Genomic DNA, 27,068 nt, shown 5'->3' with positions numbered 1-27,068 from the left:
CATAAACATCAGACTGGTTCAATGAAAACATTGTGGGTTTTTTAAATTCATTTTTTCGGGATGTTTGCTTCGCAGGCTAGGCCAGCATTTGTTGCCCATCCCTAATTGCCCTTGGGAAGGTAGTCGTGAGCTGCATTCTGGCAAACAACTGGAAGAAAAACATCGACATGGTTTATCAATGTCAAGTCATCACTATCCGAGCATGATGATGACTGGAACATCCAATGTACGGTCAGAGGTATGTGATGTTCTCGGTTTTGTAAATCAGGATATCTTGAGCACGTAGTGTTGAACAAAGAACATTAAGCTAAGTTAGTGAACAAAGCTGATTTATTTACACTACTTAAATAAGATTTGAACAAGCCACAAGGTATAAATTATTAAATTAAACTATACAATATCTCTAACGACAGAACTCTACACTACGCAACCAATCTCACACCTAAACGCCTTCTCCCAGAAGTCACATAATATTTATATGACTGCTCTTTATTTCCATCTGGTGGTGAGAAGTAATAACATCAAATTGTAACCTTTTGTATTCTTTGCAATAAACATATTGTCACAAGGTAGACTGGGCTGAATCAGGAAACAGGCAAATGTTATCTATATGCAGACTACAAAGACTGGGAGAGATTCTATGACGCTCTGAACTCAGTCTATGAGACCCAGTCTATTGGTTCATCACCAATCCTCGGTGCCAAATGGGTCACTGCTCACAGAATGAGCCCAAATTCTAAAATGATGGGCAGAGCACTTTAACCACATCCCCATACAGCCTTCACCCATCGATGAAGAAGTAATCAAAACGTTTCCATCCACTGCTCTCTTGATGACCCTCTCACACTGTCAGAGACGACACAGGAAATCCAAGCACCTGTCCGGCAGCAAAGCTTCAGGAGCTGGTGTTACCCCCACTGGGGCAAATGCCTGGTCAAGAAGTTCACTGATCTCTATCAGACCATGTGGGAGCAAGGAACCATCCCGCAAGAATACAAAGATGCCTCCATTATCCACCTGTGCAAGCTGAAAGGAACCCACCGATCGGGCGACAATCATAGAGGAATCTCATTCCTCGCCATCACTGGCAAAATGTTCACCAGAAGGCTTCTGAATCACTTACCTCGACCAGGATATACTGTCAGAGTCATGGCTCTCACAGTCAGTGTTGTAAGCTATCAGCACGCATCTCACCTCACTTCTCCTCGCTTTACCTGCAAATCACCTCCGTCATTCAGGTAGAAAAAAAAAACTACGTGGACAGAAATCAGGGGAATGTGGCAACCCTGCGCGTGGGCATCCATCATCAAAATGTGTCGTGGGCCGGATCAGAACCCAGATGGGCCGCATGGACAAAGAGAGGAAATCCTGAGCTAGCAACTTGTCCAGAACTCAATCATCTGCAGTATCCCATGCTATTTGGAGCAAACACGCACCTACATACCCACCAGTACCCAGCCAAACACCCAGATCATCAACATAGTCAACTCAGCCTTGAAGGATGACGGTGGTAGAGGTCGTGGTTTTGCCATGGAGATCTTTTTTTTTCCATTGGTTATGGGATTTGGTAATGCATTTATTGCCCATCCCGGAGGGCATTTAAGAGTAAACCATATTGCTGTGGGTCTGGAGTCACATGTAGGTCAGGCCGGGTAAGGATGGCAGATTTCCTTCCCTAAAAGGACATTAGTGAACCAGATGGGTTTTTACGACAATTGACATTAGACCTTTGATTCCAGGTTTTTATTGATTTCGAACCTCCCCATCTGCCCTGGTGGGATTTGAACCCACATCCCCAGAGCATTACACTGGCTCTCTGGATTACTAGTCCAGCGACAAAACCATTACTCCACTGCCTCCTCTCGAACACGCAGCCAGATTCCCATCAACATCAGACTCCCAGTTAATCCGGGAGACTTCCCGATATCTCTGTCGCAGGAAGGAAGACCGGAAAACCCTCCCTCCCAAGCAGCGCCACTGGCGATTCCGGTCAAACGAGGTACGGGATATGTCTTCCCGACACAGAGCCAGAGTGTTAGTTGGGGCCACATTCCCACTGCCAGTGTTTCCAGATGCAGGGATTTCACAGCTTGGGTTTCGGATAAATGCAAGCAAAAAAATGGAAATTCTCAATAACAAAATAACCCCAAAGCCCTTTTTCATTTGTTGCCATGGTGACGGTTGAAATACTGCAGAGTTTCAAATGTTTTAGCCAAATTTCCAGTAACTCTGCAATCTTCGCCCCTTTGGAACAAACCTTTGTTGCTTTTGTGGCTGCATAGATTAAATATAAATATTATATATCTATGTATTACTTAAAAAACATTGATGACAATTCAGTTTGACTGAGCAAAATTGGCTTGGTCCTGCAGTCTTCTTCTGTATGTCCCTGGGGTAAAATAGCCATTAATAAACTGTAACACTGCCTGTCAAACCTGCATATTATGAGCTAATGATTTATTATGGCCCTTCTTCAAATCTTGACATTTTCTATTCAATACAGCAAGGCATCAGAGGGGAAATGAAGCCTTCAATAAAAAAAAGGAGCTTGGAATGTATTCGAAGAGCTGCAAATGTTACAGATGCCAGCTGTTGCGTTCAGCTAAACCTTTATGGAGGTCCTCGAGTGACGAGGGAGGCCTCGAGGCGAGGCAGACTTTAGAGAATGCTGCAGCAAGGAGGTTACACAGCGAGGATGGAACCTATTCCAGCCACGTTGCAAGGACTCTGCAAGGTCTTGTAAGCCTGAGAAATGAGGGGCGAGGGGTGAGGCGAATTGATTGTGAATGAGGGAGCGTGGGCATGAGGGTATGTACGTTGTTGTGTGTTTGTGTGTGTGTGTGATTTGAGTCATCTGAGAATAAAGACTTAAATTATGTGCACTGAATTATATTATTGGAATTATATTCGGTGGAATTGCATGGGATTTACTCCAGAAACAGACTGTTCGATCCAATAGGTGTTTATAGGTGTTTGTACCAGAGCCTCATCCAGTCCCTCTTCACCTCAACATTTTTTGAGGCTCTTAACGATTCTTGCGAAAGTTTGTAAAAAAATCGATCTCCAGCCTTTCACCACCTCCTCACAGTGCTTTACAGGCAGGTACTTTCTGACGTGTCGTCATTGTTGTTAAAACGCAGCAGGTAATACACACTCCCACATAAACAGCAATGCGATCATGACCAGATCAGCTGATTTCTTTTGTGATGTCAATCGAAGGATAAATATTGGCCAGGATGGCAGGAATAGCTCCCCCTTCCCCCCCCCCCCCCCCCCCCCCCCCCCCAGCCACCCCTCCCCCAGCTCCTCTTCAAAACGGTGCCCTGGGATCTTGTACATCCACACGAGCAGCAAGGTGGGGCTCCGGGTTTACCGTTTCATCCGAAGGATGGACAGTGGGGCAGTGCAGCGCGCCCTCGGTACTGCACCGGAGGGCCAGGGCTGGATTTTTGTGCCCAGGTCCTGGATCGAGGACGAGGGTGAGGGTGGGGTGGGGGGGCGAGTGACCCCGCGACTCAGTAGCAGCACCACTCTGACGCCACTGAAGATCATGAGGAAAATGTTTAAGTTCTCTCCCGCCGGAGTTGGTTATTACCTTCCACTTGTCATGGTAAGGGAAGGGGGGCCACCGTTACCGTCTGTGCCTGTCAACGGCATGGCAATGTGGTTGGTATAGTTCAGTCAGTTAGACAGCTGGTTTGTGATGCAGAACAAGGCTAGTAGCGGGGGTTCAATTCCTGTACCAGCTGACAATTCCTGAACAGGCGCCGGAATGTGGCGACTAGGGGCTGTTCACAGTAACTTCATTGCAGTGTCAATGTAAGCCTACTTGTGACAATAAAGATTATTATTATAAATGTGAAGCCTTCCCGAGTCAATATCTCTCACACAATCGGAATTCCACATTCCTTGCAAAAGAGGACAATAAACAGAATGTATGTTAATCCAGGGGCAGGTGCACTATATTATTTTTGTTGATAGCTGCATTTTCCCTTTTGAAATGAATGGAAGTCCAGGGATAAGGGAAATGATATGATGCATGTCGTATAAACCTGCCTCATTATGCTGAAAGCTGCTCCCTCCCCCATAACTCACACAATAAACACAAGGCAGAGACACGCACAGTGCCAATAGAAAACACTGCTGAGGTATTTCATAAATAACACGGAAGGATTTCATAAATAACACAGTCCCCCCCCCCCCCCCCCCCCCCCCCCCCCCCCCGTAACTCACAATTATATATGTGCCCTCCGTTAGCGGTTAGAAAGCTTTACTGCTTGATTGATAACAACCAGGGATGTCGTGCAAAAGCATTTTTCAGTTGTAAATACTGTACCAGCTTGAGGTATGAAGTTGATCAGCCCCACGTGGGGGTGGGGGGAGGAATGAGGGTGGGCAGCAAGGACAGAATTCAAAAGGAGAAGACCCGAACATCAACAAAGGGTTGGATAAGGCAGACAGAGAGAATCGGTTTCCACTCATCGGGCAGTCCAGAATTGGGCTCATAAATCGAGGGCAGTCCCTAATAATCGAGGTATTCGGGAGGCACTTCTTCATCCGGAGAGTGGTGACCATGTGGAACTCGCTGTGTGACTGAGGTGAATAGAGTGCGTGTATCAAGAGGAATAGAGGACTTGCATCAAGGGGAATAGAGGGCTTGTATCAAGAGGAATAGAGGGCTTGTATCAAGAGGAATAGAGGGCTTGTATCAAGAGGAATAGAGGGCTTGTATCAAGAGGAATAGAGGACTTGCATCAAGGGGAATAGAGGGCTTGCATCAAGAGGAATAGTGGGTGTGTATCAAGAGGAATAGAGGGCTTGTATCAAGAGGAATAGAGGGCGTGTATCAAGAGGAATAGAGGGCTTGTATCAAGAGGAATAGAGGGCTTGTATCAAGAGGAATAGTGGGCGTGTATCAAGAGGAATAGAGGGCTTGTATCAAGAGGAATAGAGGGCTTGTATCAAGAGGAATAGAGGGCATGTATCAAGAGGAATAGAGGGCGTGCATCAAGAGGAATAGAGGGTGTGTATCAAGAGGAATAGAGGGCTTGTATCAAGAGGAATAGAGGGATTGTATCAAGAGGAATAGAGGGCTTGTATCAAGAGGAATAGTGGGCGTGTATCAAGAGGAATAGAGGGCTTGTATCAAGAGGAATAGAGGGATTGTATCAAGAGGAATAGAGGGCGTGTATCAAGAGGAATAGAGGGCTTGTATCAAGAGGAATAGACTGCGTGTATCAAGAGGAATAGAGGGCTTGTATCAAGAGGAATAGACTGCGTGTATCAAGAGGAATAGAGGGCTTGTATCAAGTATAAACAGCAGCATTGGGCTGGCTGTAAATTGGATATGGAACCAGATGTTCAAAGCTGATCAGCAATTTTTTTTTTGTTGGATGCTCTCATCACTCACTGATCTCCATGCAGGTGGAAACAGCTCAGCACGTCAGCCACACAACCTGGCAGCGGGATTTCTCCAGCTGTCGGGCAAGGTCGCAGGCCAGATCGCGACTAGCGCCGTGGGCAAGGCCACAGGCCAGATCGCGACTAGCGCCGTGGGCAAGGTCACAGGCCAGATCATGACTAGCGCCGTGGGCAAGGTCGCAGGCCAGATCATGACTAGCACCGTGGGCAAGGTCACAGGCCAGATCGCGACTAGCGCAGTGGGCAAGGTCACAGGCCAGATCGCGACTAGCGTCATGGACAAGGTCGCAGGCCAGATCATGACTAGCGTCATGGACAAGGTCGCAGGCCAGATCATGACTAGCGTCATGGGCAAGGTCACAGGCCAGATCGCGACTAGCGCAGTGGGCAAGGCCACAGGCCAGATCACGACTAGCGTCATGGGCAAGGTCACAGGCCAGACCGCGACTAGTGCCGTGGGCAAGGTCACAGGCCAGATCGCGACTAGCGCCGTGGGCAAGGTCACAGGCCAGATCTCGACTAGCGCCGTGGGCAAGGTCACAGGCCAGATCGCGACTAGCGCCGTGGGCAAGGTCACAGGCCAGATCGCGACTAGCGCCGTGGGCAAGGCCACAGGCCAGATCGCGACTAGCGTCATGGGCACGGTCGCAGGCCAGATCACGACTAGCGCCGTGGGCAAGGTCACAGGCCAGATCACGACTAGCGTCATGGGCAAGGTCACAGGCCAGATCACGACTAGCGTCATGGGCAAGGTCACAGGCCAGATCACGACTAGCGTCATGGGCAAGGTCACAGGCCAGATCGCGACTAGCGTCATGGGCACGGTCGCAGGCCAGATCACGACTAGCGTCATGGGCAAGGTCACATGCCAGTTTGTGACTAGCGCCGTGGGCAAGGCCACAGGCCAGATCGCGACTAGCGTCATGGGCAAGGTCACAGGCCAGATCGCGACTAGCGCCGTGGGCAAGGTAACAGGCCAGATCGCGACTAGCGCCGTGGGCAAGGTCACAGGCCAGATCTCGACTAGCGCCGTGGGCAAGGTCACAGGCCAGATCATGACTAGCGCCGTGGGCAAGGTCACAGACCAGATCGCGACTAGCGCCGTAGGCAAGGTCACAGGCCAGATCACGACTAGTGCCGTGGGCAAGGTCACAGGCCAGATCTCGACTAGCGCCGTGGGCAAGGTCACAGACCAGATCGCGACTAGCGCCGTAGGCAAGGTCACAGGCCAGATCGCGACTAGCGCCGTGGGCAAGGTCACATGCCAGATCGCGACTAGCGTCATGGGCACGGTCGCAGGCCAGATCGCGACTAGTGCCGTGGGCAAGGTCACAGGCCAGATCATGACTAGCGCTATGGTCAGGGCAGTGGTCAAGGTCGCAGGCTAGATCATGACTAGCGCCGTGGGCAAGGTCACAGGCCAGATCACGACAATCATACTAACATTCTTTGAATGCAGAATCATTTGTGTAGATGAGGTACTGGAAATGAACACAGATCTCAATGAGCCACATCCCAACAAAGAGTGTACATCTTTACAAAGTGAGGCAGTGGGCAGAAAATGAAGTAAAAGGCGTGAAATTTAGAAGTGTCACATCTTCCATAAATAATCATGAACATAAGAAGTGGAGCAGGAGTGGGCAATTCAGCCCCTCGAGCCCGCTCATCCATTGAATGCGATCATGTCTGATCTCATCTCAGCCTGAACCCCACTTTCCTACCTTTCAAACCATTACTGATTAACAATCTGTCTATCTACTTCTTAAATTTACTCACTGTCCCAGCATCCACCGCACTCTGGGGTAGTGAATTCCAAAGATTCACAACCCTTTGGGGGAAGTGGTTTCTCCTCATCTCGGTTTTAAATAATAATAATAATAGCTTATTGTCACGAGTAGGCTTCAATGAAGTTACTGTGAAAAGCCCGTAGTCGCCACATTCCGGCGCCTGTTCGGGGAGGCTGGTACGGGAATTGAACCTACGCTGCTGCCTTGTTCTGCATTACAAGCCAGCTATTTAGCCTAGTGTGCGAAACCAGCCCCTGCTACCCCTTATTCTAAAACTGTGACCTCTTGTTGATTGCCACACAGGAGGCAACGTTCGCTCGAGGTCTACTTTGTCAATACCTTTTAGCATCTTATATACTTCAATTAGATCTCCCCTCACTCTTCTAAACTCTAGAGAGTATAGGCCTAAACAGCTCAACCTTTCTTCACAAGACAAACCCTTCAAATCTCTGGAATCAATCTGGCGAATCTCCTCTGAGCTGCCCCTAATGCAACTGCATCCCTCCCTCAAATAAGGGAACCAAAACTGTACACAGTACTCCAGGTGGGGTCTGGCCAATGCCACTTCAGTTGCAGCAACACTTCTCTACCTTTATACTCTATTCCTTTAGCTATAAAGGCCAAATTCCATTTGCCTTCCTTATTACGTGCTGTACTAGTTTTCTGCGATTTATGCTGAAGGACACGCAGATCCCACTGCACCGAAACAGTTTCTTTCCATTGAGATAAAAAGCTGACTTTCCATTTTTTCGACCAGAATGGATAATCTCACTTATCCACATTAAACCCCATCTGCTAAATTTTGGCCACTCACCTAACCTATCTATATCCATTAGTAAATTTCTTATTTCCTCATTCCAATTTACTATCCCACCTATTTTAGTGTCATCTGCAAATATGGCTATAGAACCCTCTATCGCCGTCTCCAAGTCACTAACATAGATTGTAAATAGTTGGCTGGAATGAGAGTCAGAATTTCTCGGTTTGATTTTTTTTCCATTTCCATAATATGAATTTGCACATATAATCATGCAAAGAAATCCTCTTGCAGGACTATCACACAGAACAAGGCAACACTACACCTGCCAGTTCAATAGGCACTAGAGACACCAGATAAAGAAACGCAGGCAGCAAAATAAACCACCGTTGATTAAATTGCTCGCGAGTGAAGTTTCATTTGCAGACTCCTCCAAGCTCAGCAGAACAGTAGGCATCTGTTAACAATGCACACCACATAACCACAGCACAGTGGGCGCACTACTTTATGCCCCAGAGCTTTGTCGATGGACTTCAAACACCTGTTATTTCTTGGCAGCGTTAGGGCGGCATGATAGCACAGTGGTTAGCACTGTTGCTTCACAGCGCCAGGGTCCCAGGTTCGATTCCCAGCTTGGGTCACTGAATGTGTGGAGTCTGCACGTTCTCCCCCTGCCTGTGTGGGTTTCCCTAGGTGCTCCGGTTTCCTCCCACAAGTCTCGAAAGACGTGCTTGTGAGGTGAATTGGACATTCCGAATTCTCTCTCGGTGTACCTGAACAGGCGCTGGAGTGTGGCGACTAGGGGCTTTTCACAGTAACCTCATTGCAGTGTTAATATAAGCCTACTTGTGATACTAATAATGATGATTATTATTAATTCATTCGGGAAATGTGGGCGTCACTAGTTTGCTCTCAAGAAGGTGGTGTTGAGCTGTCTTCTGGAATTGTCCATGTAGTGTAGGTACACCCAGAGAGCTGTTAGGGAGGGAGTTCCAGGACACTGAAGGAAGGGTGATGTATTTGTAAGTCAGGGTGGTGAGTGGCTTGGTGGGGAGCCTGTAGGTGGTGATGTTTGTGTGCAGCTGCTGCATTTGTCCTTCTAGTTGGTAGAGGTGGTGGGTTTGGAAGATGCTGTCGATGGAGCTTTGGTGAGTTGCTGCAGTGCATCTTGTAGATGGCATACACTGGTAGTACTAGTGATAAGGGAGTGAATGTATGTAGAAGGGGTGCCAATCAAACAGGCACCTTTGTCCTGGATAGCGTCGAGCATCTCAAGTGTTAGAGTAGCACTCAACCAGGCAAATGGGGAGTATTCCAAGGCACACTTGTACCTCGTAGATAGTGGACAGTTGCTCACATTCACCCTCTTGCTTTCCACGCTGGCAGCTCAATTCTGAATTCCGCTTTGCAATGGGAATTTTTACACATTGCAATCCACCTGCGTGTTCAGGAAAACGTGTATCTAATGGTGGTGACTGGCTGCCAGCCACCAACACTTAAACCACATGTCGTGGGACCTCTCCGACTTGGGGAACAGAATGCTGCAGCTGCTCACTCGGGCTGCACTCTCGTTAGTGTTTCATCACCGCCGTTCACACCTTCATTAAGGAGTCATTTAATTCATAAAACTTCCACGAGAGATTCCCTGAAACTCGCACGATGCTGAAGGAAATGCAAGCTACGAGCGTGCTCACTTACTTGTTTGCTGAGCAGGATAAGCAGATAATCAACACTGGCCAGACATTTCTAAACGATACACAGAGTGCAATTTAAGGAAATATCTAATTTAAAAACAGAAAATGCTGAAAAAGCTCCGCAGGTCTGGGAGTATCTGCGGAGGGAGAAACAGAGCAAATGTTTTGAGCCTAATATGACTTCTTGGGAATTGGAAATTTGGAAGAAGGATATATATTCATATCAATATTCCTCCTATTATTGGTGAAAAGAGCGATATGTTGCTGAAGCTTTTCACCTTGCACTCATCGGGACAAACACAAGAATGCCAAATTTCAAACAATCACAAATTATACTACAGAAGAAAAGGGTCCTGATTGGTTGACAAGTCGCTCTGATTGGCCACATGTTGTCATGGAGAAAGTAACATAGGACTGACCATAGGCTCCCCAAGCTCCTGGGTAATTATAAACAAGGCACAACACTTGAACATATTCCTTTTGTTTGCAGAGAATGGGTCATTGTGTCCGAATGCATGTCATTTCTAGCAGGCATAAAGGGGCCATGTTACGAGCCCAACTGATGATCCTACATTGGTTGTTAGTATAGCTATTAGCGCACTCAGGATTATTCAGAAAGTGTTGCCCAATCACAGAATCATAACCAACAGTAGAAGTTTTGTTTTGGGTTTTGCAGGTGTGGGCTGGTTGAGTAGCTTATGTTTTGCAAGACCACATATCTCGGTTTATTTTCAAAACTGTTTACCGTTACTCTGGGCACGGGGTGTTGGGGGGAGGGGGGGGGTGCGGGTGGCATGCGGGGACAGTAATGAGGCGAACTCATTCAAATTGGACTGTTTACATTTCCAGACTCAGAGGTGGGGGAGGGGGTTTGTTGTCAGCAAGTGAGGGGGGAGGGCAGTGGGATGGCCCTTGGCACCAACAACTGTCCTTTCAGAATAGAAAACCATCTGAAGATGCCAAAGCTAAGGGATGAGGGGGAAGATCAAGGCCTTGAGGGCGAGGAAGAGAGTGAGAGACAGACAGACAGAGAGAGAAAAACAGACAGACAGACGGTGAGGGATGGAGGGAGAGAGAGAGAGATACCACGGTGAAGCTGTAAAATCCTGGCCAAGGACATTTTCTTATAATGCGAAAAGTTTATTATGAACTGGAATGTCTGCCTGAAAGGGTGCTGGAGACGATTCAATCAGAACTTTCAAAAGGGAATTGGATAAACATTTGAAGGGGAACAAATGTGCAGGACCATGGCGAAAGAACAGGACTCATCGGCAAACCCCTTCAATGCATGATGGGTCAAATAGCCTCCTTTCTGTGCTGCAACATTCTATGATTCTACAAACTAGGCCAAGGGCCTAAAATGCAGCCACGCTCCTAACAAATGATTCCAATTATTTCTGCTCCCATTCTATTTTAAAGAAATGTTCTTGAATTAATAGTCCTAACAGTTCAAAAACAGTGGCCTCAGTGGGGAACGTGCAGCTGAGGCTGCACATAGCCCCGTTTTGTACACTGGGGAGCTCTGCTAGCTGGATCTCTCCAGTGTAGCGAGATCAGGACACCATTTCAAAATGACGCTCCAATCTCCGAGACCCCAAAGTGATTCCTGATCCCCACCCCCCCCCCCCCCCCCAGCCCAAACGCACTATGGGAGGGCTCCTGGCCCCTCCCCCACACCCCCCAACACGCACGGCACCCCCATCCTGATCGCACGTATGCATAAAATGCCAGTGTGGAACCTTGGCAGTGCCAACCTTGCACCCATAGCAGTGCCCATGACAACTGGCAGTGTCACCTAGGTGCCAGCCTGGCACTGTCAAGTTGCCCACCAGCACCGGGGCATCACCCTACCCAAAGGGCATGTACCTGAGGCCCTCTGATCCCCTGGCAGGTCCTGGGAGCGGGGTCTCCCAGCTTTTATCAGCCACGCTACGCCGCGGCCAGCTGCTTATCCGACGCTGAATTGCCAGTGGATCGCACCCAATAAGTTGCAAATCCAATCCCCATTTTAAAGAGTAAACTAATGGGTGGCATGGTGGTGTAGTGGTTAGCACTGCCGCCTCATGGCAGTTCAACCCCGGCCCTGGGTCACTGTCCATGTGGAGTTTCCACATTCTACCCGTGTTTGCGTAGGTCTCACCCCCACAACCCCAGGATGTTCAGACGAGGTGGATTGGTCATGCTAAATAGCCCCTTAATCGGAAAGTAAACTAACCCCAAAAGAGGTAGCTCAAGGTTTTCTACAACTGGATTCCAGAGCTCTGCCCTGTGATTGTGGAGAATCAAATGCAAGGTTTTCTAGTAGAGAACGTTCTTAATTTCAGTTCACTTTCTCCCTCTCTCACCTCCCGTCTCCAGCCTGCTACACTTCCAATAAAGCTCAACACAAGATTGATGATCAGCACCTCATCTTTCAACTAGACAGTTTATGGCCTGCAGGACACATCACTGCATTCAATAACTTTAGATCATCACCTGTGCCTCCATTTTGTTTCACATTTCTTCACTTTGCATCAGGTGGCATCCACCCAGCCATTCGCACCTCATCTAGACGCATCTTTTGTTTCTTTATTATATCCGTTACCACTTCCTTTGGCTTTGGATCATGAATCCGTTTGTCACGCGATTGCTCCTACCTTCCACCCTATCACAGACTTTCCCTTTTGTTCTTCCTCCCTCCTTCCACTCACCGAAACCTCTAATGTTTCTCAGTTCTGATGGGCCAGGAACATGGGCATGATTCAACGGGACAAGAGAGGCTTGTTTCGGGGCAGGTTGAACGGGATGTTCTCAGCGCCTGCATCGCCAAGACAGACCCGGCTATACAACAGCATGCTGCTGTTTTTCCTGGCCTCTGCAAGGAAAGCCCCGATCTTTTGGTCCCTCAGAAAACCCTTGGTGGCCTCTGGACTCCCGATTCCACCCAAATTATCACTTACGGGGCCCTCCAGCCCCCCATCCCATCCTACCTCTTATGGGCAAGGCTCCCCCCCCCCCCCCCCCGACTCATGGCATGGGCAACCTGGCACCCAGGTAGTGTAGCGAGGCACCCTGGCAGTATCAGGGTGGTAACTGCCAGGGTGCCCTGCTGGCAGCGCCAAGGTGCCAGACTGGCAATGCCAAGGTGCCTTGGTGCCAGCAGGAATGCCAGGGTACCACCTTGCCCAGAGGCCAACCACCCGGGGTTCCACATGGCCTGGGACACCCCCCACCCCGGTGCTGTTACGCCTGGTCCATGTTTTTTTTTGTAAATTCAGAGTACCCAATTCATCTTTTCCCAAATAAGAGGCAATTTAGCGTGGCCAATCCACCTAGGCAGCACGGTAGCCTTGTGGATAGCACAATTGCTTCACAGCTCCAGGGTCCCAGGTTCCCAGGTTCGATTCCGGCTTGGGTCACTGTCTGTGTGGAGTCTGCACATCCTCCCCGTGTGTGCGTGGGTTTCCTCCCACAGTCCAAAGATGTGCAGGTTAGGTGGATTGGCCATGATAAATTGCCCTTAGTGTCCAAAATTGCCCTTAGTGTTGGGTGGGGTTACTGGGTTATGGGGATAAGGTGGAGGTGTTGACCTTGGGTAGGGTGCTCTTTCCAAGAGCTGGTGCAGACTCGATGGGCCGAATGGCCTCCTCCTGCACTGAAAATTCTATGATATCTAACCTGCACATCTTTTTTTTTTTGGGTTGTGGGGGCGAAATCCCACGCAAACACGGGGAGAATGTGCAAACTCCACACGGACAGTGACCCAGAGCCGGGATCGAACCTGGGACCTCGGCGCCGTGAGGCAGCAGGGCTAACCCACTGTGCCACCGTGCTGCCGATGCCTGGTCCATGTTTGTGTGGGCCAGTGCTAAACGCCGCCCTGCCGAGGTCTCCTGGGCGTGGCCTGACTCATGAATGGCTCAGTTAAATATGCTAATCTGGGTCTCACCCAGCGTGGGCGCGATCCAGATCGAGATGTTGTGCGAGATTCCGTTGAATCTCATGTGACGGTTCAAGTGTCACGAATCTTGCGAGATTCAACGGCCTCGTCGCATCACCAAGTCAGACGAGGCAAGGCTGGTAAATCGCGCCCATGAGCTCTGTCCTTTCTCTCCACAGAGGCTGCCAGACCAGCTGAGTATTTCCAGAGATTTATCTGTTTATTTCAATGGCTGATTCTGATTGCTACCCAGTCGCTGGTGAGTGTGTGTGTGGTCACCAAGTGAGGCAGAGACATGGTTCAATTGAGAAGAGCTCAACTTCATTTTAAATAAGAGAAACAACATTTCTAAAAATGTATTTACGGGATGTTGGTGTCACTGGCTGGGCCAGCATTCATTGCCCATCCCTAGTTGCCCACAATGCTGTTATGGAGGGAATTCAACATTTTGACCCTGTCATAATATACACACCAGTATATCATGGTGCAGACACACACTGATTGACACACAGCAAGACCAATCAACACACACAACATCGCAGCCAATCACCAGTCAGAGCACACTCACTATAAAGACAGAGGGCATCAGTGTTCACGCTCATTCGGGATGCAGCCTCTCAGAAGGACAGAGCTCACAGCTTACAGCATAGATCTCCACCATGTGCTGAGTGCAGAGATTGGTTAGGATAAGCATAGGTCTTTAGTTTAATCTAACATAGTGTCGACCCACAGTGAAAGTACGTTCAATAGTTTCTAGCTTAATAAAATAGTGTTGTACTATTTCACAGGGGCTGGTTTAGCTCACAAGGCTAAATCGCTGGCTTTTAAAGCAGACCAAGCAGGCCAGCAGCACGGTTCGATTCCCATACCAGCCTCCCCGGACAGGCGCCGGAATGTGGCGACTAGGGGCTTTTCACAGTAACTTCATTGAAGCCTACTCGTGACAATAAGCGATTTTCATTTTCATTTAATTTCATTTCAAGTGTTGGTCGGCTATAGGTGTTAATGCTGAGGTAAACGCAGTCTCCACGGATCCAGAGTACCCAACACATCAGACCCAGCGACAGTAAAAGAACCGCGATATATTTCCACGTCAGCATGGTGAGTGACTTGGAGGGGAACCTTCAGGTGGGGGCACCCAGGTATCTGCTGCCCTCGTCCTTCTAGATGGTAGTGGATGTGCGTTTGGTATATATATATTTATGGAAAATTCCTCTGAGCATTTTCTCAGCACTTTGCTTCCACTGCGGTACTGATGTAGTTATTTGGGCTAATTCTGCAGCCATTTTGTGCACAGCATGATTCTCTGGTTGATAGAGGAATGTTTGTTGGCCACAAGAGGAACCTACTGCTCTTTTTCTAAGGGGGGGGGGGGGGCACTGAATATTCTACTTCCAGCTGATTGGGCAGAAAGGGTGTTGGTTTACCCTCCTTGAGCAACACTCCAACCAATTACGTCTTCAAGACCCAGGCTTAATTTTGACTGCGATACGGTCAAGGCCCCAAAATCCAGCCCTCTCCAAAGATGTCAAACAAGCAACAACAAAAAAAACTTGACAGATGAGGCAGTATATTTAGCAGTTGCAATGAAAGCCCTGTTTTAATGCCAACAGCCAGATGGAATCCATTTAAGACTAGGAGCATGTGGGAAAACAATGGCACTGTTCCAACATCTTTTCCCAAATTTGAGAATCAAAAACAGCACGTCTGGCTCAGGCCCTTTCAAAAAAAATGACAACTTTCTTAAAATTCTGTACAAGAGCTTAACCTGGCATTAGTTAGGCTACGTCTGGATTGCAAGTGATAAAACCTTGGATTGATCTACCAAGCAAAGTACCCTCGAGAAGGTGGTGGGTCCTTGAACCCATTGGGGGGGTCTATCGATGTAGTGACACAACAACACGGCGTTGGTTTGGAGGTCCAGGATTTTGACGGTACATTTTCATATTTCAGGTTTTCGAGGATCGATGGTCTGACTTTGACCACCAAAAGCGTACTGGTCAACACAGACAAACACCAGAAGAATCAATGAGTTGAGGACGTACATCAAAGCATATTGCATCAGCGTTCTGAGGCTGGCTCAGGGTTTAACATGGTGCAAAAATAAATCATGTGAAAAATGAAATGCTCCAAGCGTACGTTGTGACAACATTAACATTAGAATCAGACCTTTGATATATGTTCACTATTCCCCGTGGAAAGTTCCTGATACTGTCCTTACCAATAGGAGAAGGCACATCTGGACAGCAGCTGATTAGCAATCGCCAAATCTAGAACGCAATGTGTGTGCGTACAAATATGTGTGTGTATATGTGGGTGTGTGTGTGTGTGTGTGTGTGTGTTTGTGTGTGTGCACGCGCGCGTGGAGCATGTGGGGTGATGTGTGAGGGGCATGCAGTGGGGGTGGGCACATGCGTCTAGGCGTATGTGTGTGCACGCGCGTGGTATGTGGGGGGGGGCATGCGTGTGCGGTGTGTGTACGCGTGCACAATTGCGGGTGGTACGGTGGCACAGTGGTTAGCACTGCTGCCTACGGTGCTGAGGACCCGGGTTCAATCCTGACCCAGGTCACTGTCTGTGTGGAGTTTGCACATTCTCCCAGTGTCTTTTTTTAAAATTATTTGATGGAATGTGGGCATCACTGGTTAGGCCAGCATTTATTGCTCAACCCCCTTCAGAAGGTGGTGGTGAGTTGCCTTCTTGAATTGCTGCAATCCTTGGGATGTAGATACACCCACTGTGCTGTTAGGGAGGGAGTTCCAGAATGTTGCCCCAGCGACAGTGAAGGAACGGTGATATATTTCCAAGTCAGGGTGGTGAGGGACTTAGAATGGAACCTCCAGATATTGTGGTTCCCAGGAATTTGCTGCTCTTGTCCTTCTAGATGATAGTGGTCGTGGGTTTGGAAGGTGCTGTCTAAGGAACCTTGGTGAGTTACTGCAGCGCATCTTGTAGATGGTACACACGGCTGCCACTGTTTGTCGGTGGTGGAGGTTTTGAATGTATGTGGAACGGGGAGTAATCAAGTGGGCTGCTTTGTTCTGGATGGTGTTGAGCTTCTTGAGTGTTGTTGGAGCTGTACTCATCCAGGCAAGTGGAGAGTATTCCATTACACTCCTGACTTGTGCCTAGTAGATGGTGGACAGGCTTTGGGGGGTCAGGAGGTGAGTTACTCGTCGTAGGATTCCTAGCCTTTGATCTGCCCTGGCAGCCACTGTATTAATATGACTAGCCCAATGCAGTTTCTGATCAATGGTAACCCCCAGGATGTTTCACCGCCACAATCCAAAGATGTGCCGGTTAGGTGGATTGGCCACTTTAAATTGTCCCTGAATTGGAAAAAAAAATAATTGGGTACTCTAAATTTATAAAACAAAGTGTGTGGAACTGGAACTTGGACTGGAAACATGAACTCTGTTTCTCGCTCTCTCCACAGATGCTGCCAGACATGCTGAGGTTTTTGCAGCATACACACATTTTTTAGTTCAACAGCTGCTGCATGTTGCATTTAAATCCCCCCCCTGGTTTTGTAAATAAGCAGATAAATTAAATCAAGTTGAAAGTAATGGAAGAGAGTTGACGTTTTAACGTTGAGGATTTGATGTGCCAGCAAGCCAATTGAGAAAGAATCAAAGAGTGAGGGTGACTCTTTGTCAAAACTAGAGAACTGGAAATGGGGTCAGATTTATACTGTAGTGGGACTGGATAGGGGGCCAGCGATGGGTGGAGATAGACAAAATGTCGAGGGCAGAAGACAAAATGAATGTAAATGGGGGCGATAAAGGCTAATAAGGGTGCCAATAGTGGCACATAAAGAGATTGGGTTGTGTGAATGGCAGAACAACGGTGAGCAGTTGTGCCTAAGTGGGGTGGAGGGAGGGGAGGAGAACAATGGGGGGGGGGGACCGATCAATGGAAGAAATGAAAATAAAAATAAATTGATAGAAATAAAAATGGGGTGAAGGTGGAGGGGAGAGGAAGGTGGAGGAGAGAGTTCACAGTCTGAAGTTGTTGGACTCAATGTTAAGGTTGTAACGTGCCTAATCGGAAGATTAGTGCTGTTCCTCCAGTTTGCGCTGGGCTTCACTGGAACATTGCAGGACGGACATGTGGACAAGAGAGCAGCACGCCGAATTGAAATTGCAGCGACAGGAAGGTCTGGATCCTGCTTGTGGACGGACCGGAGGTGTTCTGCAAAGCGGTCACCCAGTCTGCGTTTAGTCTCTCCAATGTAGAGTAGACCACATTGGGAACAGCAAATGCAATTGACCAGATTGAAGGATGTGCACATGAAGCGCTACCTCACTTGAAAATAGTGTTTAGGGCCTGAGATGGTGAGCAGTGAGGAAGTAAAGGGGCAGGTGTTACACCTTCTGAGATTGCATGGGAAGATGCTAAAGGAAGAGGGTGAGGTGTTGGGGGTGATGGAGGAGTGGACCAGGGTATCCGGGAGGGAACGGTCCAAGCGAAAATGCTGACAAGGGGAGTGAGGGGAAGAGTATTTGGTGGTGGAATCATGCGCATCCTCAACACGATCCTCACTGGGCATGAACCAGATTTTCATATTCAACTGGGCGGATAGACTGACTTAAATATGCCTCTGCCAGAGTTACAAACGGTGCGAGATCGAATGGCCTCGCCTCGGAGACCTTGACCGGGCACCGATTCGCACCGGTCACCACAACGTGGACCAGGCATAACGGCACTTGGGGGGGGGGGGGGGGGGGGGGGGGGGTCACCCAGGCAATCATGAGCCTCCGGGTGGTCGGGCTGTGGACAGGGTGGTACACTGATGGCCCCAATGCCGCCCAGGCAACGTGACACTGCCTGCTTGGCACCCTGGTGTGCCATCCGGGCACCCTGGAATTGACAACCGGTGGCCACCCTGGCAATGTCAGGGTGCTCAGGTGGCACTGCCTGGCTGGCATTGTCAAGGTGGCACCTTGTCCATGCCGGGGATCGGACCCAGGGGTGCCCGGCTCTTACGAGGTGGGATAAGAGGGGCTATAGGACCCCATAATTGGTAGGTTGGGGGGCTCCAGAGGTGGGGGTTTGAGAGATCAGGGTGCCATTAGCACTGGTAAACTGAGCTTGTTAGTGCAGGAAATGGGTCTAAGTGAGGCCTCGGTGGGCGTTCCTCGCCGAGTCCCGAATAAGAAGCGGAGTCCTGTTTAAAAGCGGGGTCGTTCCCAGCGCTCCCAACACCGGGAAACACCCCGCTAAACTCTGTAAATTCTATGATTCTAAACCCACCCAAAACGGGACTCTTGTTTTTTTCCATTCGATCGTCCAGCAGCCCAGCCACACTTTCCAGCTCTCAGTCCGTTAGGCCTGAAGGTTACGGGGCACCCGAACCACATATCCAAATGTGTTTTAAATGCAAAGTGGGTTTCTGCCTCGACCACTCCTTCAGGCAGCGAGTTCCAGACCCCCACTAACATCCTCGGAGTGTAAAACATTTCAGCTCATCACACCTCTAACCCTTCCACCAATGACTTCAAATCTATGCCCCCCCCCCCCCCCCCCCCCCCCCCAGTGATTGACCTCTCTGCTAATGGAAATGGGTCCTTCTGATCCATTCTATCTAGGTTCATCATAACTTTACACAGGTTAATTTAGTCTCCCTCCGGCCTCCTCTCTTCCAAAGAAAACAACCCGGTCAATCCAATCTTTCTTTATTGCTAAAATTCTCCATTCCTGGCAACAACTTTGTAAATCTCCTTTGCACCCTCTGGTGTAATCACATCCTTCCTGTGATGCAGGGAGCAGAAGAACAGTACACAATATTTAACTGTAGCCTGACCAGTATTTTATACAGTTTGAGAACAAGTTCCCTTATCTTACGCTAAATGCTTGAACCGACAAAGGGCCCATGTGCCATTTGTGCTCCGACATCAAGATCGTTCTGTTCCTCCACACTTCTCAAAATCCCTTAGCTTGTTCCAGGGCATGCAGGTGGCTCGGAATTTGGCTTCCTGTCCCACATCCCGGGCTTCCTGGGATGGCACTTGCCACCCCCTCCGGCAGCAAGTTAGAAGGTTGCTCCAGGTCTCCTCTTGCTGTTAGCCAGGCACCGTGGGTGTCGGTGCTACTGAGCATGGGCAGATCAAGGGCCGGCACAGCATGCACGCACAGACACTAAGCTGCGAGGGAGGAACACCATTGACGGCACTCTCTTCCAGAGTTTATAGATTGATAGAGGTTTACAGCACAGGAGGAGGCCATTCAGCCCTTCGTGTCCACACCCGTTAACAAAGATCTTTGGTATTGATTTATTGTCACGCGTACCGAGGTACAGTGAAAAGTATTGTTCTACGTAAAGTCCAGACAGATCATTCCATACATGAAAAAAAAACAGAAGGCATACATAAATACACAATATAAATACATAGACACAGGCGTCGGGTGAAGCATACGGAGTGCAGTACTGCTCAGTAGAGAAGATGTGTGAAGAGGTCAGATCAGTCCATAAGAGGGTCCTTTAGGAGTCTGGTAACAGTTGGGAAGAAGCTGTTTTTAGAATAGAATAGAACAGTACAGCACAGAACAGGCCCTCCGGCCCTCGATGTTGTGCCGAGCAATGATCACCCTACTCAAACCCACGTATCCACCCTATACCCGTAACCCAACAACCCCTCCCTTAACCTTACTTTTTAGGACACTACGGGCAATTTAGCATGGCCAATCCACCTAACCCGCACATCTCTGGACTGTGGGAGGAAACCGGAGCACCCGGAAGAAACCCACGCACACACGGGGAGGACGTGCAGACTCCGCACAGACAGTGATCCAGCCGGGAATCGAACCTGGGACCCTGGAGCTGTGAAGCATTTATGCTAACCACCAGTTAGCCGGAGGGCCTGTTCTGTGCTGTACTGTTCTATTCTATTCTAAAAACAGCTTCTTCCCAACTGTTACCAGACTCCTAAAGGACCCTCTTATGGACTGATCTGACCTCTTCACACATCTTCTCTACTGATTTGTTACCATGCTGCCCCAAAGTCTGTTCGTGCGTGTTCTCAGACTTTTGTATCTCCTGCCCAATGGAAGAAGTTGAAAGAGTGAGTAAGCCGGGTGGGAGGGATCTTTGATTATGCTGCCTGCTTTCCCCAGGCAGCAGGAGGTGTAGATGGAGTCCATGGATGGGAGGCAGGTTCGTGTGATGGACTGGGCTGTGCTCACAGCTCTCTAAAGTTTCTTGCGGTCCTGGGCCGAGCAGTTGCCATACCAGGCTGTGATGCAGCCAGATAGGATGCTTTCTATAGTGCACCTGTAAAAGTTGGTAAAGGGTTAATGTGGACATGCTGAATTTCCTTAGTTTTCTGAGGCAAGTATCGGCGCTGTTGTGCTTTCTTGGTGGTAGCGTCGACGTGGGTGGATCAGGACAGATTTTTGGAGATGTGCACCCCTAGGAATTTGAAACTGCTAACCATCTCCACCTCGGCCCCATTGATGCTGATAGGGGTGTGTACAGTACTTTGCTTCCTGAAGTCAATGACCAGCTCTTTAGTTTTGCTGGCATTGAGGGAGAGATTGTTGTCGCTACACCACTCCACTAGGTTCTCTATCTCCCTCCTGTATTCTGACTCATCGTTATTCGAGATCCGGCCCACTATGGTCGTATCGTCAACAAACTTGTGAATGGAGTTGGAGCCAAATTGTGCCACAGTCGTGTGTGTAAAGGGAGTATAGTAGGGGGCTAAGTACGCAGCCTTGCAGGACCCCGGTGTTGAAGACTATTGTGGAGGAGGTGTTGTTGTCTATTCTTACTGATTGTGGTCTGTTGGTCAGGAAGTCGAAGGATCCAGTTGGAGAGTGGGGAGCAAAGTCCTACATTTTGGAGCTTTGATATGAGCTTGGATGAGATTACGGTGTTGAAGGCGGAGTTGTAGTCAATAAATAGGAGTCTGATGTAGGAGTCCTTGTTGTCAAGATGCTTCAGGGATGAATGTAGGGCCAGGGAAATGGCGTCTGCTGTGGATCGGCTGTGGGGGTATGTGAATTGCAGTGGATCAAGGCGTTCTGGGAGTATGGAGTTGTGTCTCATGACCAACCCCTCGAAGCACTTCATAATGATCGATGTCAAGGCCACCAGATGGTAGTCATTGAGGCACGTTGCCTGCTTCTGCAAACTAACGACCCTCAGAGTGAAACATTTTCCTCTTATTTTTAAACGTTGCCCCCTTAACAAGGCTGAGTTCCGAGACACTGGCTGATGGGAGTATAATTCAGTGTTTTTTAAAATAAATTTAGAGTACCCAATTTTTTTTTTTCCAATTAAGGGGCAATTTAGCGTGGCCAATCCACCTAACTAGCACATCTTTGGGTTGTGGAGGTGAAACCCACGCTGACATGGGGAGAATGTGCAAACTCCAAACCCAGGCCTGGGTTCGAACCCGGGTCCTCAGCGCCGCAGTCCCAGTGCTAATCACTGCGCCACATGCCACCCTTAATTCAGTATTCTACGCTTAAATGTTAAGGGCATGATTGAGAAGTTTGCAGATGAAATGAGCAGTCGTGGAGCTCGTTTGGAGAGCTGATGCAAACACTATGGGCCAAATGGCCTCCTTCTGCACCGTGACAGTTCTGTGATGGGGGCTGTGTGGTTGATAGTGGGGAGGAAAGCTGCAGATATTAATTGACTGGTCAGGTGGGCAGGAAAATGGTAAATGCAATTCAATTGGAAGGAGCTGCGCTCCGAAAGCTAGTGATTCAAAACAAACCTGTTGGACTGTAACCTGGTGTTGTAAGAATTCTTACAATGGGGATAGACTGTAATCGCCTGACGTTTCCATTTTCAATGCCATCCTTCTTCATGTGCAACCTCCTTGGAGTCTCAGTTAGTCTTTATAACCAGCTTTTGTTCTGCATGCAAGCCAATCTCCCCTCGCTCGCCTCTTTCTCACTTCCAGTTTAAACTATGCTCTCCTGGTCATCCACTAACAGTGAGCCCATCCAAAAGACTGCTGCCCATGCTCCAACTTGCAGGAAGCCTATTCACCCATTACGCGGCACTCATAGACCTGTGTTGGCTCTCGCTCCAGTGATGCTCTGATCCCTTGTGTTCAACCTCCCCATCTCCCCCCCAAAGGCCTCAACCTTCCCTTTCTCTGTAACCTTCTGCAGCGTTACATCTCACCAAGGTCTCTGAGCCCCATCAATTGTCTTTGTGCATATCCCTGATTTTAATCATCCCACTATTGGTGGCGGTATCCTTCAGCTTCCGAGTCTCTTGCGCCCTGGAATTCTCTCCCTAAATCTCCCTTTCCAAACTTCAGCTCATCCATAGCCTGATCCCGATGCCTCACATCCACTACCCTTGCTGGCCTCCACTGGCACCTGGTACTCCCAGCGGTACAAAGAGTAAGGTTTTCCTCCTCCTCTTTAAACCCGTTTGAAGCTGTTTAAAGTGACTTTTGGGTTTGTTGAAAGCAGGTTGGGAAGATTGTATCTGGCAAATGGGGTCCTGCTCCCGCGGTCTCTCTAAGGCCTGCATTTAATAAAAATAATAATAATAACATTTTAGTGTCACAAGTATGAAGCTACTGTGAAAAGTCCTCAGTTGCTACATTCCGGAACCTGTTCAGGTAAGCTGGTACGGGAATTGAACCCACGCTGCTGGCCTTGTACTGCATCACAAACCAGCTGTCTAGCCCACTGAGCTAAACCAGCCCCTGGTTGGGGACGGCGTTGCAGAGTTTTTCTTTTGATGACTGCTCGGCCCAGCAGCTTTTATCGTCTCATTTTGTCACTCTGAGCTGCATGGTCATCACTTCTCACTTCCAACTTGAAGCCCTTATTGAAGAATCGCGCTCTCTGTTCATCCCCCAAACCATTGGCTGCAGATGACGGGCAGATTAGTGGAAAGAATTCTGACATTTGGTATAAACTGTCACTTAGAGAGGCACAGACTGATCCAGGACAGTCGGCACGGGTTTGTTAAGGGAAATTCATGTCCGAATAGATTGACTGAACAGTTTGAAGAGGCAACAGGTCAATGAAGGAAGTCCATGTTTGTTGTACTTATTTCACGGGATGTGGGTGTCGCTGGCTAGGCCAGCATTTATTGCCCATCCCGAATTGGCCTTGAGCAGGTGGTGGCGAGCCATCTTCTTGATCTTGTTGCAACACACCCACAGTGTTAGGGAGGGAGTTCCAGGATGTTGCCCCAGCGACAGTGAAGGGACGGCGATACATTTCCAAGTCAGGATGGTGAGTGGTCTGGAGGGGAAGTTGCAGTTGGTGGGGTTTCCCAGGTGTCTGCTGCCCCTTGTCCTGCTGGGTGATCGAGGTTGCTGGTTTGGAAGGTGCTGTCGAAGGAGCCTCAGTGAGCTTCTGCAGTGTATTTTGAGTATGGATTTTCTGGGATTGTTCCAGGGTTTGGCTTCCCATCCCATGTCGCGGGTCTGGGCTTCCTTGGATGTCAGTTCTTCTGGATTGCTCCGCCAGTGAGTGGGAAGTCAGCTCAAGGCCACCTCCTGCCGCTGCCTGAACGGCTGTGGTATCTGCTCATCTGCTGTTGCTCAAGCGGTGATCAGAGCCAACACAGTGCACACATGCAGACCCTCAGCGTGCATTGTCGCCACTATACTCTGACAGCTTGGAGGGGGTGGGGTGAATCAGGCTGGCATGAGGGGGAGGGGAGAACAGACAGGCCGCACGAGTGAGGGTGGTCTGCTGATTGCTTCTCTGATCACATCTGCACACCCACCCCTTAATTTCTTACCACAGAGTTAGACGCTCCAGCTTGTTTATCCTTCCCCAATGCCCTACCCTGTGCTTCCTCAGGTGAATGACGGAGCAGTGTTCCGAAAGCTAGTGATTCAAAACAAACCTGTTGGACGTTAATCTGTTGTCTTACTGTGCCCACCCCAGTCCAATGCGCCGGCATCTCCCCATCATATTCCCTTTGTGACTAGTGTCAAAACACATCATTGAGGCAGAGTACAGGAAACTTCACTTCATCTTCAACTTGTCCAGAAAGTGCACAGTGCAGATAGTGGGTGCAAAATATATCTTCCAGAACAAGACAAGAGACAATTAACTGAGATTCATAGGAGTATTTAAGAAACTGTAATTACTTGGTGTGACATTAGCAACAAATGCGTTCCTTATTCCCGGAAAATCATTTTGCTCACTGATTTAACAAAGAGCTTGATTTGCTTCGAAGAAATAAATGCCTTTGATCAGTTGCAGACTGATGGACTGCATACTAAGACATTAACACAATTGTGAATTGGCAGGTGAGTTCCTCCTCCTCATCTTCAGAAAGGTCTTGGTTGAAGTCACAGTGCGGAGAGGAAAGAAACAGCTGACTGGCGACTCTGGACTCTTTGTTTAAACAAAAACACCCAACTTTCCATAATGTACAGGAGACAATCAATAGGAAACAAGTCACACTAAACTGCAGCAAAATATGGTCTGCCACGGTAAATAATTGGAACATTCCCTCAGAGGCTTAGCTAACTGGTTATGGCCACAGAATAACAGATTTCTGCAATTTGCACAATCAGGTTGTTGAATAATTATCTGACAGGTCATTACCATGGCAGCTTGCCTCAAAGGGATGCCAAGGGCCATTTAACTGCATGTTCATAAACGCAGTGCTGTTTTAAGAGTGATGGGGGCGGGTACGGGGAGGGGTTAAGGGTCTCCAAGAGCAAACAAGTGCGACCCACAGAAAGGTTGCGACACCTGACTACACCCAGCTCAGCAACAGGCCAATGGCAGCCACTGATAGACGTCAAACACTGCATCACGCAAACTGGACGGATTGGATGATCTGGCTCCTCGCCTCAGAGTTGCGTTTGCCAGCGACTGTTTTCTAATAATGAAAGCCTTGATCTCACCGGTGGAAACCTATTTTAATCAGGTAATTACTAAATTACTCATGGAGCACTCTACTTTTAGTATCCAATATATTTTCCATTTATTCTTTCACAAGACGTGTTCAGCATTTGTTGCCCATCCCTAATTGCCCTTGAGAAGGTGACGGTGAGCTGTCTCCTCAAATCGTTGCAGTCCGGGTGGAGGAGATACACCCACAGCGAGGGAGTTGCAGAATTTTGACTCGGTGACAGTGAAGGTACGGCGATATATTTCCAAGTCAGGATGGTGAATAGCTTGGAGAGGAACTTGCATTTGTGGTGTTCCCAGGCACCTGGCGCCCTCATCCTTCTAGGGGGCAGCGGTCACAGGTGTTGGAAGGTGCTGTCGAAGGAGCTTTGATGAGTTGCTGTAGTGTATTTTGTAAATGGTACACACGGCTGTGTGTAACAGGGCAGTAACGCCCATGTAAGAAACACTAACAGCTGTTCCAACATTCAATGCTGCTCCCAGTACCTTCCCTTCCCTCCACCATCAGGTCCCCCCCCCCCCTCCCCCCACAGGAAACTTGCTGCTTCCTTCTCTCTCTCCAACTCCTCGTCCGTACCCAGGTTTTGCCCCAGGTTTTGACTGCTTACAGCTCCAGTGAATGAAGCAGCACGTCGATGCACAAAACGCAGTCAGGAAAAGCCGAGGTGGTTCATCAAGCTTGCCGTACAGTACACAGCCCACAAACCCCCGTCCTATTCACCCTCATGTGATCTCTTACGAGAGGCTAGGAACAGCCAAAAATACTCTGGGAAATTCCTCACCAGCCGCAGCAACTTGTCAAATCAGAACTGACTTGCCACCCAATCAGCAGCCTGTTTTCCTGTAGTGTACATTGGTGCGATTCTTTGAAATTTGGCACTCTTGGATTTGTCCTGATGCATACGAAACAAAAAAACTTCTTGCTGCTCAGCAACATCACCTTTAACTTCATCAAAGGCTTTCTGAGGTCCTTACAGTTACTCTGGCAGGTCATGCTACAGGGCGGGTTAGAAAGCTTAAGGTAAGTGAGAAGTGAATCCCTCAGTTCATCTGGGTGCTTCTTCAGAGGAGTGCTAGGGTAGGGGGGAGGATTGAGAAATGAAGGCAGTAAAAGAATGACATTCTAATCCGTGATTGCCAATCTCCAATAGCCAGCTCAAGGAAAGAATGGACTTCTTGCTTGGGAACTATCATTCATTTGTCCCCACACTTTCCAAACACTGGTGAAAAAAGGGGAGGATTTGTTTGAAACATTCCAACCTTGACGCATTTGTGTTTTGCAAGAAGTGAGTAGATGTAAAAAAAATACCTTGCTACCCAGAAACACCGAATTGTTATGGTGCAGAAGGAGGCCATTCGTGTCTGTCCCAGCTCTCCAAACAAGCATCATGACTTGGTGCCATTCCCCTGCTGTTTCCCCATACCCCTGCACATTCAAATAATCATCTAATGCCCCCTTGAATGCCTCGATTGAACCTGCCTGAACCACACCTCTAGGAGCGCATTCCAGACCCCAACCACTTGCTGTGAGGGACAGTTTTTTCTCACATCACATTTGTTTCTTTTGCAAATCACTTTAAATCTGTGACCTCTCGTTCTTGATACTTTTACGAGTGGGAACAGTTTCTCCTGAT

General features: G+C 48.7%; 1 protein-coding gene and 1 long non-coding RNA gene across 4 annotated transcripts in view; one reads left to right on the top strand and one right to left on the bottom strand.

The window, feature by feature from the left end:
- The window catches only part of smyd3 (SET and MYND domain containing 3), an 894,585-nt gene that overhangs the window by 471,568 nt on the left and 395,949 nt on the right, over positions 1 to 27,068 (bottom strand). The window lies entirely within an intron of this gene.
- On the top strand, positions 73 to 15,697 carry LOC119975703. Its single transcript, XR_005462784.1, has 3 exons — positions 73 to 238; positions 2,504 to 2,739; positions 15,532 to 15,697. It is a non-coding gene; the product is annotated as an uncharacterized LOC119975703 (long non-coding RNA).

The sequence above is a fragment of the Scyliorhinus canicula genome, chromosome 1 (genome assembly GCF_902713615.1).
Source record: "Scyliorhinus canicula chromosome 1, sScyCan1.1, whole genome shotgun sequence".
Lineage (NCBI taxonomy): Eukaryota > Metazoa > Chordata > Chondrichthyes > Carcharhiniformes > Scyliorhinidae > Scyliorhinus > Scyliorhinus canicula.
The sequence above is the reverse complement of the archived record's forward strand: the minus strand, read 5'-3'. Positions and strand labels throughout refer to the sequence as shown.